General features: G+C 39.7%; 1 protein-coding gene across 1 annotated transcript in view; it reads left to right on the plus strand.

Moving 5' to 3' along the window:
• The window catches only part of ANOS1 (anosmin 1), a 135,585-nt gene that overhangs the window by 25,060 nt on the left and 92,263 nt on the right, over positions 1 to 18,262 (plus strand). The gene's annotated exons all lie outside the window — the stretch shown is intronic.

An 18,262-nucleotide genomic window follows, 5' to 3' on the forward strand; every position in this document is an offset into this window, starting at 1 on the left:
AATGCTTAACAAATACCATTAAAACATTTACTCTACCCTGCCTCTGTTTTTTAGAGTCCAAATCTGTAGATAGTCAAAAGCAAATGGATTCACAATTGAAGCAGCATTACGTAGTGGTTAGAGCACAGGCCTGTGAGTCAGAAGGACTTGAATTCTAATCCCAGCTCCACCACTTTCCTGCTGTGTAACCCTGGGCAAGTCACCCAACTTCTCTGTGCCTCTGTTCCCTCACCTGTAAAATGGAGATTAAGATTGTGAGCCCTATGTGGGACAGGGACTGTGACAACATGATTAGTTTGTATCTATCCCAGTGCTTGGCATATGGTAAGTGCTTAACAAATACCGTTTTTTAAATAAGCAAAGCATTATTTGACTTATACTTGAGTCCTTTCAGTTTCTGAACTCTAGACATCCCATAAAGCTACAAGTTTTTGTAAAGTCTCTTATAAGCTTCCAAATGTATCTGTTTATGTTTGAGCAACTGAATAAGTGCTGGTATTTGTCGTTTAGCATTTCACAGCAAGAATTTTAAGTTGTACCATGACTGTACCTTACATAAAAAAAGTCTTCTGATCATATTACAGAAAAGCAAAGACTCGTGATAATAGTGGTAATGTTTGTACACTTGTAAATGTAGCTATGCCCACATAGATATGCATAGTTCTGTGGTGGTTTAAATCCATGTAGTCTTCTTGGAATGCCTCAGGCAGGTCATCAATGGAGAAATTTCAAGTTACAGACCAAACTAGACTCATAAAGGAGTTTCATCTGAACTGCTTTTTGTGGGTGTAAAGGCAAAATAGACTTCCAGGAATTAGCAAATCTCATCATTCAAACCATAGTCCTGATTGTAATTTAAGGAACCTTAACAATCAAAACAGAATGATATTTTCTTAGTTGTTACAAGAATCAATTTTCCCTGAAAATAAAAGAGGTGGGTGTGAAAAGTATTGGGCCTGATTAACTTGTATCTATCCCAGCACTTAGAACAGTGCTTGACACATAGTAAGTGCTTAACAAATATAATTTTTTTTAAAAAAAGAACAATCGCAGAGCACTTTGTGGCATTTTCTGTTACTCTGTTGGACCGCTGAGGTTAGAGATGGTTAGAGGTCATTGAACAGTCAGGGACCAGTTGGAGAAGCAGCATGGCTCAGTGGAAAGAGCACAGCCCTGGGGGTCTGAGGACCTGAGTTCTGATTCTGGCTCCTACACTTGCCTGCTGGTGACCTTGGGCAAGTCACTTCACTTCTCTATGCTTCAGTTCCCTCATCTGCAAAATGGGAATTCAATACCAGTTCTCTCTCTTACTTATGACTGTAAGCCCCATGTGGGATCTGATCACCCTATCTCCCCCAGTGCTTAATACAATGCTTGGCACATAGTAAATGCTTAACAAATACCATTATTATTATTGTTATTATTTTTATTGTTGTTATTGTCATTATTATTATAATACAAAGACCGAGAAAAGTTTGGGGAGCTGACGGATATCACAAAGCAAGTTGGTATGAGAATAAGTTGCATTTGGTCTTCTGATCAGTAAATACCACTGATTTATTGATCAAAGCCCATTGATTCTTCTGTCAGTTTGCATTAGCATTGGATGAGTCTCCAGTTGTGATCCTTAAACTGGAAATGAGTGCTAAAACCCAAGGGTTAAAACGGTAGATGGCAGCATGTGTAATCTTTCCTGGTCACTGAGAAACTTGTGGTAGGCATTTTACAAAGTAAATAAATAGTTTCAATTTCCATTTCCATTATGTTGTGTAATTTATAACAAAACCTTCTGTTTGTGTAAAGAATATGGATTCTCCACCTCCTCCCTGCCGCCCCCCCCACAAAAAAAATCATTTTCCAGGCTCTATTTATTTTCTGTGTGTCTAAGTTACTGGGGGAAGGTTGAGCTGTGAATTCTAACTTTTCCCTAAGCATGTTACTCTCTGGAGCTGAAACTGGTGCTCAGATACACCAGCAGTTTAGAAATAGAAAGCAGATTTTATTTTCACCTGAATTAATTGGTAAATATAGAGGTGCCAGGGCTGTGGACAACCAGTTCCAGTATGGCCAAAGGCCACCAAATCCTGGTGGAAATTAGGCTAGAAGATAAAAAAGGCTGGAAGGCAAAATCTGGTGACAGCGGACAGCAAATCTCATAAGAAACCAAAGCTCAACAAAACCGGGATTGTGTCCAGCTTTCTATGAAGTTGTGAGGAGGGGATCTACAGTAAAAGACTCATTTGGCTTCCGATAGTGTCATAGATATCGTCTGTAAACTCAGTTGAATATCAAATTTCCATTTCAATGAAATGAAATAATAATATCAAATGAATTGTCAGTTTCATTATCAGCAAATAAACATGGAAGCCGTGAGCATTCCAAGCCGTAAAGATTTATCTCTGGTCTCATAATAGACACACAGTGCGGGAATAGATTAGCGGTCAAGAAGCCACAGCCCTTCACAGGCAAATAATCTCACCATCAGAATCATCAATTTTAAGTACAAGGGGCAGCTCTATAAAACTTAACTAAATCTTATTTTACGCTGTTCTTTTGGAGTGGTTTGTTGTTGGAGAAGCTCTGAAAGGCTGTTAATCCCTGTTCAGTTGACAATATAGTTATGAGTCTGGACCTAGGGATTTGTTATCTTTGTTACCCCAGATTGTTTAAGTGTTCTGATATTTTAATCTTATCTTTAATAGACAGGTGTGGACCATTTAGACCAACATTTAGTAGTTATTAATTAGACCACCCTATTTCTTGAACTGTATGTGGGGGGGGTTTTTAGAGAAATTTGCCAATACGTACCTCTTTCGTATTTCGTAGTAGAGTGCATCCTCTATCTGACCCAAGTTTTCATTTGCCCTTTTCATCCGCATGATATTACAGATATATTTGTCTTTTGATCATTGGCACCGCAATCATTTTGAACGTTTCCTCTGCATTTTCCCTGCTATAATAGTTGATGGTTAGTAACCACAGATACATTAGCCTACCTAGTTTCCCTCAAGGTTAATGATATTTGATTTTTCTTGGCCAGTGATTCTTACCTGTCAATATTTTCTCATTTGGAGCAGTTTCTATAATACTGTTTCTAGGTTTCATTAGCCTTTTCCTGTCCATTAAATGAAAATCATTATTAAATCCAAATAAAACAAGCATTGTAGAAATGCAGTGTACAATATATGGCTCATTATATATGATCTACAAATATATTGCCATTTATCATTATTATTTTGTTTCAGCTCAGTGATAGTTTTCCATTTGTCTACACAGTGTTTCTTATTTCCACGAAATTTCATGATGCTCTTCAGATGTGCAATAAAAGTAATAACATTACACCCTTTCTCTTGACTTAGCTGCTCATCTTGTGCTCTCGACTCAAAAAATCTTAAATCATTTTCTCTCTATAAACTATTTGTTACTGTACTTTTGCTTTCCTTACACTTCATTTGAAAAGATTTTTCTCCTGGAGTTTGTCCCATCCCTTAATTTACATTTGAAGCTATGAATAGTTTTTCTCTTTTTTTGAATTTTGCAGTTTTAAAGAAATGGGTATTTGTGTTCCCTCTTAGTATTCGTTTTTGGTGACTTACTTTGGAGAAGAAAAGCAGTTATATTTTAGATGGATGGGGGATTCCTAGAGCCACTATTTCGAACTTTTACCTGCTCTTTCTCAATAGCACTCTTTATCCCTCCTTAAAGACTGCTGATTTCATTTAAAACAGACCTGTCATAAACTGATGAGAGCTTGTCTTGTTAGCTTGTCTATTTTCTCTTCTCTTTTTAATCACAAATCATCCTCGACAATCACAAAAGGTCTTTCCACAGTATAAATGGTGTACCCATTCATTTGGGTTTTTGTTCATCGTCATTCTGGTAAAACTTTAAACTTTCAAAGTCCCAGAAATGGGTCTATGTCGGTTTGTCTTTTAAAGACATTAAATGGTAGCTTACTTTGGTACAGTCCCCCTGTAGACTGTAAGCTTGTTATGGGCAGGGAACATGGCTGCTAATTTTTTTGTACTCTCCCAAGAGCTTAGTAAAGTACTCTGCACACAGTAAGTACTTAGTAGATAGCATTGGTTGATCATCAGCAGATCTATTTGGTCAGAATAAATTTTCCTTTAGAGTCTGGAAAATGTAGACTCAAAATAATTTTGTAAAAAACTGTAGCAAATCAATCAGTGGTATTTATTGAGTGCTTACTGTGCACAGCACAATATTGTGTGCTTTGGAGAGTACAGTACAAAACAGTAGACATGTTCCCTTCCCACAATAAGCTTACACTCTAGAGGGGGATTGTACCAGAATTAGTGATCATTTGGTGTGCTTTTTTTTTTTAAAAAAAAAAAAAAGCTACAGTGACCCATTTCTGAGACTTTCACATTTTAAAGTTTCATAGAGATGACAAGAAACAAAAACCCAACCGAATGGGTACACTTTTTAAATTCTGGAAAGGCCTTTTGTGATCGAGGAAGATGCACTGTTCTAGTAATTAGGTTCACTGAAAGAACCGCTGTGATTTCTCATCTATTTCCTCCTGCTCAACCCATATGCTTTACCAGATGTTTATTTGGGGTGGTCATATTTCCTGGCAAACTTTAGAAAAGCAGCATAGGTTGGTGGAAAGAGCATAGGACTAGGTGTCAGGAGACCTGGATTGTAATCCTAAACCCTGCCACTTGCCTCATGTGTGACCTTGGGCAAGTCACTTAAATGTACCTTTGCCAGTCTCCCTAGCTGTGAACTGAAGTTAAAGTAATTGTTCTCCTTCCCCCTAAGCTGTGAGCTTCTTGTGACAGGGACTGTGTCTGAACTGATTAACTTGTATTTACCCCTGTGCTTAACACATAGTAATAATTTAACAAATAACCCAATTATTAGTATTGCACACTAATTGTTAAATGGGTTCTTAAAATTCTCATCCTGGTTGTGATTATGCATTCCTTTTCTTCCCTGGCTCTCTATGTTTTAGATCCCACTTTCTCCTCCATCCCTTTGCGTGTGCATATACAACACACAAGCATGCACACACAAACACACACACACACACACACACACATTCCTTTTCATGATAGCTCTGTCTCATCTACACCATGAAGTAATTTTGATTATATGAATGGTCCTAGTAGAAAGGGACCATGTCTTGCCTTTTCAAAGTTTCTGGTTGGTTTCTGTCATAAAAGTGCTTCAATAACTATTTCCAAATCACTTTATAGCACTGGTATCAACTGTTCCTTTCATGCTCTAAACCAGAACTGTTTAGCAATAAACAAGCCATGTCTTTTAAGTGACTTCGATCAAAAAAAATTATATTTTCACGCCTAAACCCACTGAACCCCATTGTGAGGTAATCTTCGTGATCACCAGAAGAAAAGGGCAAGAATCAAAAAGAGGCTAAAGCAGGTGAGGAAAATGGAAGGAAAGAAATTTGAAAAGATTATACACTAAGGCACAATATTCAGGCTGCAGGAAAGATATGGAAGGGGAAAACAGAAGCACAAAAACTCATTGTGGGTAAGAAACGTGTCTGCCAACTCTGTTGAATTGTACTCTCCCAAGTATTTAGCATAGTGCTGTGCACATAGTAAGTGCTCAGTAAAGCAGCAGGGCTTAGTGGATAGAGCACGACCCTATGTTCTAATCCTAGCTCTGCCATCTACCATGTGTGACCTTGGGCAAGTCACTTACCTTCTCTGTGCCTCAGTTACCTCATCTGTCAAATGGGGATTAAGACTGTGAACCCCATGTGGGACATGGACTGTGTCCAGTCTGACTAGTTTGTAGCTACCCCAGGGCTTACTACAGTGCCTGGCACATGGTAAGCAATTAACAAATACCATTTTAAAAAAATACATTTGAAAATGAACGTGTCACATTTGACTGTTCTTAGGAAGTTGAACCCAAAACTACATTCATGTTCTGTCAACATCCCAATACAGCGGTATTTCCAATCCTTACCTCTTCAAGTACAGTGATGTTGTAGAATTGTGCCAGTTTGACCATTAATCCCACTACACTATAAACTCACTGTGAGCAGGGAATGTGTCCGTTATATTGTTTTGTTGTACTCTCCTAAGTGCTCAGTACAGTGCCCTGCACACAGTAAGTACTCAGTAAATACAATTGATTGATCACTTGGTGATATTTATTGAGCACTTACTGTTTACAGAGCACTGTACTAAGAGCTTGGGAGAGTACCATACCAAAGAGTTGGTAGACACATTCCCTACCCACAAGGAGCAATTAATGTGGAACTTCACCAGCCCCGAACCTGCCTCACTCTCCAGATTGGATAGTATCCCCTGACACTCCCTGTGATTTTCATTTGGTTTGAAAGTGAGTGTTGAAAGAATAATTTGTTTTGCCCATTTGTGTTGCCTTTGCATGCTGCTTTGATCTAAGTGGGAGTTCCTGTCTCATAAGGGCTGCAATATCAGATCTTTCCTTATACTCCTGATGCACAGAGCTTTATTTAGAGGTAAGCAGTTCTGTGGCTGTTGGTGGTGTGAACATCTGGATGACTTTACTTGAAGTTTATAAAACGAATTGGATGCAGATCAAACCGTAATAGGAAATCCAAATGCAACTCTGTGTGCTCACTGAAGACTCGGGTTTTTGTTTTATGAGTTTTAGCTGCTGCCATCAGGGTGGATAATTCCTGTACATGTACAAGGGAAAAAGGAAAATATGTATTTTTTAAAATGGTATCCCATGACCACTTGGTGCTTAATTACCCATCAAGCAAAATTTCCAGAGAACATCTCATGTTTTACATTTTAAGACCTAAATCTATATTCTGTTACTTTCTCCAGGCTGTAAGCTCATTGTGAGCAGGGAGTGTTTCTACCAACTCGGCTGTATTGTACTCTCCCAAGAGCTTAGTACTGTGCTCTGTACCCAGTAAGCAATCAATAAATACCATTGATTTATACAGGAATGTCTAAATTGACATTGAAAAATGCACATCTTGTTGAATTAGCTGAGATTTGTTTCAATTTTCCCCCTTGTTTCACAGTTAAAGGACTTCTCTCTGACATGCATCACACATTTCATCCAAAATAACTGATTTTTTTGTTAATCTTTCATCACTGATTCCTCCACCAGCAGAGCTTCTGAATCATGAGAGGACATTTATGCTGCATAATTGGGGAGACAGTTTCCTATTTGGGTTGCCGCTTTGTTGCACTGCAACTTTGATTTCTTTGTACATCTACTTTGCTCCATCCAGCTGAATACACAACCTCTAGGAAGGAAATGTATGTTATGCGATGGAATGGGAGGAATGGAATTATTGTGCAGCCATTTGATGTGGGTCACAAAAACGATTATCATCATCACTGTGGCACTTGTTAAGTGCTTAGTCTGTGCCAAGCACAGTACTAAGCACTGGGGTAGAAAGATAATGAAGTTTGGACACAGTCCGTGTCCTACTTGGGGCTCAAGTCTAGGAAGGAGGGGGACCAGATATTTACTCCCCATTTTACAGAAGAGAAAAGTGAGGCACTGAGAAGTGAAGTGATTTGCCCAAGGTCATTCAGCAGGAAAGTGGTCAAGCTGGGATTAGAATACAGGAACCCTGCCTCCCAGTCTTGTGCTACTTCCACTAGTTGCTTTCTCACCCTAGATGGACAATGAAGGAGGGATATGGAAAGCAGTGCAGGGCTCCCTTAGAACCCCTTCAAGATAATCAAGTTGGAGCCCAACATTAGTGTTCAACTTAGAAAAATCCCAACAGCACTCAATGCTGGTTGAATCCACATTTTAATTGTAAAAACAGTAAGTGGGTCCTACTTTCTCTGTCCCTAGGAGGGAAATATTTCCTAATCAGCATTCCTAGGTTGAATCAAGGAACAGACTGAAAAAAATTGTAAATTCCCACTCAACTTATAAATCCTGGTTAGACTAGTTCAAAGGACTCAATTCCACACATTCCAAAGCACTTTGAACCAATATTCCCACTCTAACACAAATTTAAACCCTTCTTCAGCAGGAGTTGCTTTTATAAGCACAGTCAACTATGCATGCTACTTTTATTCTCATTATTGTCTTTGTAAATATTGCTATTTCTTCCTCATTTGAGGGTGCGCATCTCCCTCCTAACTGCCGCTGTAATAATAATAATAATGATGATGACATTTCTTAAGCACTTACTATGTGCAAAGCACTGTTCTAAGTGCCCGGGGAGGTTACAAGGTGATCAGTTTGTTCCACGGGGGGCTCACAATCTTAATCCCCATTTTACAGATGAGGTAACAGGCACAGAGAAGTGAAGTGACTTGCCCAAAGTCACACAGCTGACAATTGACGGAGCCGGGATTTGAACCCATGACCTCTGACTCCAAAGCCCGGGCTCTTTTCCACTGAGCCACGCTGCTTCTCAGTATTCCATGTTACCTAAACACTTCGCACTAAATTTTTGCTCATGCTACTCCTATAGGTTGTATGTGTGTGTACATGTATATACATGTGTGTATATATAACTTCCAGAAGGTAGGGGTGTGTATGTATATGTGTGTGTGTATAGCTCATTATGGGCATGGAAAGTATCTACTAATTCTGTTGACTTGTACTCTCCCAAGTGCATTGTGCACTTACTATGTGCTTTATGCATAGTAAGTGTTCAATAAATACCATTGATTGAGATATGTGTCTTTATATATATGTTTATAAAGGGAGAGAGAATCATATTTTCTTCTTCTTAAATGTCATTTAATTTTGTGTTTATTCTCCCTACTAGATTATAAACTTGTGGACAGGCATCTGTGTTTACTAATTCTATTACACTTTCCCAAGTTATGCACCCAGGAAGCACTTTGGTAGTCAATTGAAGAGTCAGAGAATGTGTATAATGTCTCTCTTATCCTTCACAAGCACTTAGTACAATGCATTGAGCCCAGGAGACACTCATAAAATACTGTTACTACTGTAGGGCATTGTGTTGCATCTTTCTGTGGGTTTTCAAACAATTAAAATCTATCGGGAGTATAAAGCAAGCATATAGTCTGGGCATAACTTTGTACAGTGCAGTGGGAAAGTAAAATAGCTAGAAGACACAATCCATGACCTGAAGAACCTAGTTGGGGAGATAGATACTGAAATAAATTACAGGTGGAAGAAGCAAGAAACTACAGGTTGTGAGGAGCTGGGGAAGGAATGAATGTTGAAGTGCTTAGGTGAAGTGGGTTTGCAGTGGTGGTAATGTGGGGGAAACAGCCTGTGGAAGATGACACTAGTCATGGGAGGCCACCTGGAAGAGATGTGATATCAGAAGAGCTTTGAAGATGGGGAGAACACAGGTCTGTCAGATGTGAAGGGGAAAAGGGAAGCCATGAGCAAGAGGTTGACAGTGAGGAAAACACTCACTGAAGAGTGAGTAGTTTGGGTTAGAGGAGAAAATGATAGTTATTAATACTTTGGCATTTGTTAAGCACTTACAGTGTGTCAAGCACTGTTACTTGGGGTAGACACAAGTTGATCAGGTTTACCTAGCCTCTGTTGTGTCTGGTCTAAGTAGATGGGAGAACAGGTATTTCATCGCCGTTTTACAGTTGAGGGAACTGAGGCACAGAGAAGTTGAGTGACTGGACCAAAATCACTCTGGAGGCAAGTGACAAAGCCGGGTTTAACAACCCAAGTCCTCTGACTCCCAACCCCTTGTTCTTTCCTTGGGTTGTGTTGTAAACAGGGGTGTAATTGGGGAAGAGCCAGGAGAGGTAGATCAGAGAAAGATGACTGAATGAAATTGAGGAGCCATCAGATATAATTCTGAATTTTTTAAATTTACTTATCTTTTGTATGATATTCATTAAGAGCTTACTAAGTGCTGGGGTAGATACAAGAAAATTAGGTTGGGTATGGTTGACATTCCACATGAGGCCCACAGTCTTAATCCCCATTTTACAGATGAAGTAACTGAGGCACAGAGAAGTCAAGTGATTTGCCCCAGGTCACACAGCAGACAAGCAGCAAAGCTAGGATTAGAACCCAGGTCCTCCTGACTCCCAAGCCCGGGGTTTATCTGCACCATCTCTGAATAGAGTATATTGAACTGAGTTCCACATCTCTAAACCCACCTTGGAAGTAAATTTTGCCAGGGGGCTAAAAAAATCACTACCTTTCCTCCCCCAAGCAAAAGTGAAAGGTGCTCTTGAAAATGTTTGGATGTGTATATATATATAAAAAGAAGTTAGAAATGTCTAAACATCCAGTTTCCAAACACAGGACCACTTTTGTAGCAACTAATCCACTCGAGTTTGGTGGGAACAAGTGTTCGAGGCATCCAGCTGTGTTAGTTCCTGAGATAATGCAGGTGGAAAGATGAGTTAATGATTTAAACAATTGGAGATTTTCTGCATCCTTCCATCTGTCAAAGACCCCTGAAATGAAAGCTCCCAGTTTTAATTTGTGCCTGCAGCATTTAACTCAGCCTGAAATGTTGTCAGCGATTTGCCCTATCCACAGTACTGTCATTCTTATGGAAAGTGTTCTGAGCTCACATGCTGGGAGACTTTTATCAAACGTATTAGTGTATATTGTGGGGGAGGGCCAGAGAATCATTACCCTGCAAAAGCTGAAACATTCCAGGTTTCCTAGGCTAGAAACTAACATTTCTGTTGAAAGGCCTTGCAAAACCCTTATTAATAACTTAACAAAAGGAATAGAGCACAGGAGAGGAAGGTGTATGTTTTGATTAGCAATAAATGGCTTATTGATAAGAGAAAATGGTCCTGAGTTTATGCCCCTGCTCTCACATGAACAGATTTCTCATGAGAGACTCCAAAGGAGAAGGGAAAAAGCAGATTTGGCTCCCCTTTCTCCCCTTTGGCTCCCCTTATTATGATGTTTTTCTTTTACCTGTTGGGGAAAAAGATTACAGGTTGACATGTTTTGAAACTGAAAATGCTGTAGATTGTAAGTTCCTCGAGGGCAGGTAATGTTTCTACCAAGAGTACTGTATTGGACTCTCCCTAGCAATTAGTACAGTGCTCTACCTGCAGTAGGCACTCAATAAATACCACTGATTGAAATGCATTCATAAGAATGCACACAGCATGGAAAACTTGATCCCATTTATCTTTATCAATCACTCAGTCATATTTATTGAGTGCTTACTGTGTGCAGAGTACTGTACTAGGCTCTTGGGAGAGTTCATTCATTCAGTTGTATTTATTGAGCCCTTACTATGCACAGAGCACTATACTAAGTGCTTGGGGAGGTACAACCCAACAATAAACAGTGACATTCCCTGCACACAAGGAGCTTACAGTCTAGTCAATATAACAGAATTTTTCTCTCAACAACTCTGTTAATTTATAGTTCTTAGCTTGTAATCCAACTTTTGGGTAAAATCTAGGACTAACAGAACTGGGAATGATTCCAAACCTGAAGTCACTTTTTCTCTGATTCCAAAAGTAATGGACTAGTGGGCCATCTGGGCAGCTAGCCAAGGTGGCTTGACTGTCCCAAGAGTACCCAAACACTTTGCAGGCTGATTTTTCACCACGAGTGCTTATGGGGACTTTTGCATGTACTTCAGAAAGTTTAACTGCAATTAAATAAGGAAGTCTGAATGAGACTTGTCACCCGATGTTTCTAGATTCCAGCAGATCCTTGAGGAATTCTCATAGTCCACATTCTCCCTTTCCAACTGAGAAAAGTTGGGTCCGGTTATTCTGTCAAGCAATGGCATATGGCGAGCAAAGCATTGCACTATTTGGGAAAGTACAGCAGAGAAAAATACACACTCGCTGTCCACAAGAAACGTTCAAGCGAATCGCCCCAGTCTTGTCCAATCTACTTGGGAAGTGGTGTGGTCTAGAAGAAAGAGCAGGGCCTGGGAATTAGAGGATCTGGGTTCTAATCTTAGTCCACCACTTACCTGCTTTTTAACCTTGGACAAGTCACTTCTTTGTGCCTCAATTTCCTCAATTGTAAAATGAGTGTGGGAGGGGTCAGGTCCCGTTCTCAATCCTACTTAGGCTGTTTGCCCAGTGAAAGATAGGGACTGGATCTGATCTGCTTATCCTGTGTTTAGCACATAGTAAGTGCTTAACAAATATCACAATTGTTATTACGTGCTGATGATAACTTTACTCTCAAAAAGGACACCAAAGATGTACATGACATTTTGGCACATTATAATGCTATTCCCCATCACACTCTCAGTCAATGATCAACATTGATAATGCAAACCTGAGAAGCAGTGTCGTCTAGTCTAGCACAGGCCTGGGAGTCAGAATCCCCTGGGTTCTAATTCCATCTCTGCCACTTGTCTGCTCTGGGACCAAGGGCAAGTCACTTAACTTTGCTGGGCCTCAATTTCCTCACCTGTAAAATGGGGAGTCAGCGCCCATTCTCCCTCCTGCTTAAACTGTGAGCCCCTTGTGCAACCAGGTTTCTGACCTGATTACATTGTATCTTCCCTAGCTTTTAGAACAGGGCTCAACACAAAGTGAGTTCTTAACATACCACAGTACTATCGGAACTCAGTGGTGATCAATGAGTCCTACTTCCTAAGAATGCCAAGTCCCCTTATACATCGATTGTTAGGGAGGAAACCAAGTTAAGAAGGCTGGAATGATCACTGGAAGAATGCTATTATAGCACCAGTGCTAAGCAGTCATATACAATCCAAAGAAATCTTCCTGTTTTCTGTCTCCCAGTTACCCGCCATTCCCCTGGTGTCATTAGAAGTTACGTTTTACTGAAACTTTGGCCAAAGAAATGAAAGTGTAATGTCCATCCAATCTTAAACCACAGGCAAGTAGAAAAACTGATTTTCAGGATTTCATTTGGAAACTTTTTAAATGTCAGCAGTGTAACCCTTGATCTTCCACGTGAACAGTGGGAATCATATTATTCGCAAAAATGCATTCATTGTGTCCATTTAATTACACTAAATTAAATGTCTTCAGATTTTCAACCCGTTATTGAGAGAACACATCTTAACTGTTCAATCGCCCTGATTCTTCAAATGCATTTTGCTAAATTACAATAGATTAAACTCAAGTCAGAGCCACCTAACGCCCCCTGCTTTCAATGAATTATTTATAAGAAGGAAAGTTAAAGCCAGTGGACCCAAGAAGAACTCTTTATATGTGTAAGAAAAGATCATGTTAAAGGAACTCTGCCCACCCCGCCACAGTAGATAGTTACCGATTCAGGCTTCCTTCGATTTTCTCATGTGCCAGGATCGGACCTAAAAACTCAGGGCCTCACACCATTTGAGTCTGTTCTCTTTTCAGGCAAAGGTAGTTGAGTTTAAAATGTCTGTAGTTAAATTGTTCAACTTGGCCAGCTTCAAGGAATTAACCCTCTTGCCTAGGAAAATGCTTTCTAACAGTTTGTGGATTGTAGAGATCGAGCTCCACCGCCCAGTAATGTTTTCAAAGCTTTTTTACTAGGGTGTATTTGAGTTTTCGCTCAATATATCCAAATATCTGCACATTCCATCCCCTTCCTCTCCTGCCCACCCCTCCTCCCCCTTTTTAAGGAAAAAGAAAATAATGTATGCACGAAGGACAACTCTCCCTTCTCCTGAACCCTTACACAAAAAGATACTTATTAAGGCTGGCATTCTGAAGCACTAAATGCTTCTTTAACTTTGCTTTATCTGCTTCAATGAACACTGTGTACAGACTCCAGGGGTATTCACACTGTGGACCCTGAGCAAGCCCTCTCTATTCTCCAGAGCTATTTGGGCACAAAAATAATCCCTTCCTAGGATCTTTTGAAAAAGCAACTGAATTATGCAGGCTAATCAACTGTAAACCCTTCCTATCTAGAGAGCATTTGATGAAGTAACATCAAATGGTTGTCCACTGAGCAGACACATTTCAGATAGTGGGTAGTCTGACACAGTAAATATCAGATTGTCCCTTTTAAACCAAGGAAGGTAAGCACCTATCTCTTGAGTATCTAGTATTTGGTATTTTATTCCTTGTCATTCGGAGGCTAAGTTTTAACGTATTATCTTTGGATTTGTCTTTTCAAGTAGCATTTGTAGAAAAGTACATTTGCAACATCAGCAGTAAAGGAAATAGTTATGATTTGGAATCCCTACTCAATTCTGTTCAATGGATTCCTAAAGGATTAAAGGATGTAAATACTGGCATGGCCTGTTGTATTGTACTTTCTGAAGTGCTTAGTACAGTGTTCTGCACACAGTAAGCGCTCAGTAAAGACGATTGATTGAGTGATTGATTGGACTTACTTCACAACACCCAACACCACCATTATTGTAGGTAGGACATTTGCTGAAAAAATATTACAGCTCTGAACTTCTGTCCGTTTTAATCTTAGCTAGCATGCATTGGCTACTTGCAGTATGCAGAGCACTGAACCAAGTGCTTGGAAGACTACAAAAGAGAAGACATTATATCTGCCCTCAAGGAGCTTCTAGTCTAGTCACAAACTTACTCTTTCCCTTTCACTCTATTTCAAGGAAGAAGGGAGGTTTCAGTTGGCTGTTGAGTTTAGCAATTCACTAAATCAGGGAATAACTGCAAGTAATAGATTTCAGCTCACTGTTATTATTAATCAATCAATCAATCATATTTATTGAGCGCTTACTGTGTGCAGAGCACTATACTAAGCGCTTGGGAAGTACAAGTTGGCAACATATAGAGACAGTCCCTACCCAACAGTGGGCTCACAGTCTAGAAGACTTATTATTGTTATAATAATGATAGTGATGTTGAGTGCTCACTGTGCCAAGTGCTGGTACAGATATAATATAAATGGATCAGATGCAGTTTTTGCTTCACCCAGGGTTCACACGGTTATAATCTCCATTTTCCTGATCAAGAAACTGAGGCACAGGTAAGTTGTGACCTGTCCAAGTTCACACAGCAGGCAAGAGGCAGAGCAGGGATTGGGACCCAGGTTTCCTTATTCCCAGTCCTGTGCTCTTTCCACCGAGCAACACTGCTTCTTAATAAATGCAGTATTGTATAGCGGGAGAGAGGGAAAATGTATATGCCACTTGTTTTAGATGGTATGGGCATCGGAAAGATTGGACGGCTTAAAAGCTAAGAATAAATCATTTGTCCTGTATTCCCCAATTGAGGATTCTTAAATAGTAATAATAATAATGATGATGGTATTTGTTAAGCATTTATTGTGTGTCAAGCACTTTCTAAGCACCGGGGTAGATCCAAAGTAATCAGGTTGAACACAGTCCCTGTCCCAAATGGGGCTCACAATCTAAGTCCCTATTTTACAGATGAGGTAACTGATGCCCAGAGAAGTCAAATGACTTGCCCAAGGTCACACAACAGACAAGTGGTGGAGCCAGGATTAGAACCCATGACCTTCTGACTTGCAGGCCTGTGCTCTATCCACTACATCATGCTGTTTAGATGCCTATAGACCTGATCATAGGCTAATGAAAGTTACTCTCCTAAATCATTTACAAGTCAACTCAGTGCCCCAAAGATGATGGAAATCCAGAAATCTAACCTAAGAAAATTACAACAATTTCATTTAATTGGTCAGTTTACTACCTGTGATTTTCATTGGTTTTTCCATACAAGTCAAGGAAGTCAAGTGAGATTAGATCAAAGACCAAATAATCAATCAATCTTTTATTGAGCAGAGCACCATACGAAGCTCTTGGAAGAGTACAATATAACCGAGTTGGTAGACCCGTTCCCTGCCCCCCTGAGTTTACAGTCTAGAGGAGGATACAGACATTAATATAAATAAATACATTGGGGCTGAGGGAGTAGTGAATAAAGCCTGCAAATCCAAGTTCAGGGGCAACACAGAAGGGAGTGGAGAAGAGAGGAAATGACAGATTAGTCGGGGAAGGCCTCTTGGAGGAGATGTACTTCTACTAAGGCTTTGAAGGTAGGGATAGTGATCCTCTGTCCGATACGGAGATGAGGGAGGGAGCATATAATAGTGATTGGAAACATTTTTTTTAAATGCCAGCGTTCAATATATTTAATTCATAGTTTAGATGAAAGGGGTTTTTTTAGTTTTCAACATTGCTTCCCCCCTGAATAAAAGCAGAACCATTTATGAATGTTGAAAGAGATTAATATTAAACATCAAGGACAATATTCATTGGAATTATTTTTCATATTCTTCGCTGACATCTTGAACAGAGGCTACTACATTTGTTTTCGAAGAGAATAATCCCGAACCATTAAGTCTATAAATCTGGCTCATTGTTCTCATACCAGGTAGCACTAGGGCTGTATCTCCACCCCAAGAAGCACTTAGTATGATATTCTGCACACTTAGTACTCAGTAAATATCACTGATTGATTAACTGTGAGAAGCCTCAGCAGACACATTTCAATGTTTTCAGTGCGTTTTTTCTCTAGTCTGGGAATAGGTATTTTAAACCTCCCTTGCAGTTAGTCACAAATTTTACCAGCCCTTATAATTGCACCTGTACTTCCCCTACTTATAAGTGGCAGAGTTGAAAATCACTGATGATCCCTGATAATAATTGTGATAATTGATAAGTATGTACTCTGTGCTATGTGCTGAACTGGGAGCCGGAGTAGATAAAATACAGTCAGGTTGGCCACTGTCCCTGTCCCAAATGGCACTCACAGTCTTAGAGGGAGGGTTGATCCCCCTTTTTAGAAATAGCGACAGTGCTAAGGGGTCATTTGTATACTTTTATTAAAAATCTCCCATCTGCAATCTGTTTTTTTTTTCAAGGCTGTGCCTAATTCTTTTAAACCCTAACTTCTTTACACTGATTTAGGTGGTGTCTTTCTGTAAGTAGAGACTGAATTTTCCCATTATACCTATTGTTTTCGCTATTTTACTGATACATCTAATATTTGTTTCTAAGTATTTTTGTAAAAACAGAAGATACTGTTAGTGCATCCAGGTAGCATTGCCTTTTAAGATGGGCTAAGATCTTCTAAATCCTGTTCTTCTTGTAAAATAACAGTACTCCTTAGGGTTAAAGTGAATGAACTATGTGTCTAAAGATTGAATGACGTACAGATTTCGCCACACTGACTATCTGTGTCGCCCTCTCCCCGTAAATGGTTGAGGTTTGGTGTGGGGATTGTTGCTTAAAGTTTTCAAGCCCATGATATATGCGTCGGTCTTTAACTAGTCTTTGCAGCCTAAATACAAAACCTTCAGTCACATGGACTTCAAAAGGCCCTTAGAAATACCACCCTCTGAAGTCCTAAGAAATCAAAGAGGAGGTTACTTTTTTGATACTTCTCTCATGGGTTTTTTGCTCAACTTGGTTCTCAAAATACAATAATAAGGTGGTGGTAGAAAAATTTGAAGTGAAGCTAAAATGTGATTTTTGAGAATACCTTTTGGGGTCAGAACGTCCAACCTCTAGGATGTTTTCTCTTCCCCTTTGAACAAACCAGACTGAAAATCATATTTATTACATTGTGTGTTTCCTCCCAAATATCCTTAATGTGACATTTTAAATAAATGAAAACGGCAACTCGTAAGACGGTTTATTTTTAAGACACTTTGGATGAGTTTCTCCTCATATTTACACCTCTAGAATTGACACCGTAGAGTCTTTTGGGAGACAACGAGGTAGGAGTATAATGCGTATGTCTGTTTCTAATGCTGTTCACAGTCAAACAGTGTTTAAAAGAGGACTAACCGGGCCTGCTTCTGGGTGGTGAGAGGATTGAGGGGAAGTTGGGCCCAGCCCAGCGGGGAAGGCTTGGTCTAGTTACGGTTGTTAATTTTCGTTTGGTTCTGGACCAGACTGCTGACTGATATCTGTAGAGCTCATTATTCACTCGCTGTGTGGCAGGTAGGGACATAAAACTCCTGTAGTTTGGGACGGGATGTGTAGGAGGGGAGCGGGTGGTATGAGTTTAGCCAGGGTTAGAAGCTGCATCATTTCCAGCTGTGTGGAGATGAAGAGAGTTGACATCCCCTTCTTCACCCCCCAAAGCTTGTTCAGATAATCTGAACACCTCAAAAAAATTCTTAAAGAGCATCTCAAACATTTTAGAAACATTTGAGCAAATCCTTTTAAAGACACAATGGCATTTATTCCTGCACATGTTTAAATGGGCGTGACATTTGCATAACAATAATGGGTTTATTTCTTGGGATTTGGTCTGTCTTACTGTTTGTTCTTGTACCTCAGGCAAAGTCCCACATTTGGGACATTATCATTGTTGCCTAATAAAGCCCTTTGATGTTATTAAACAGGATTAAAATGGAATGAGGAAAATAACCAGGGCACATGAATTTTCAAGGAACCTAAAAGCTGTTGTTTTCATGTAAATGTTCCCAAAGA

The sequence above is a fragment of the Tachyglossus aculeatus genome, chromosome 15 (assembly GCF_015852505.1).
Source record: "Tachyglossus aculeatus isolate mTacAcu1 chromosome 15, mTacAcu1.pri, whole genome shotgun sequence".
In the NCBI taxonomy this organism is placed as follows: Eukaryota; Metazoa; Chordata; class Mammalia; order Monotremata; family Tachyglossidae; genus Tachyglossus; species Tachyglossus aculeatus.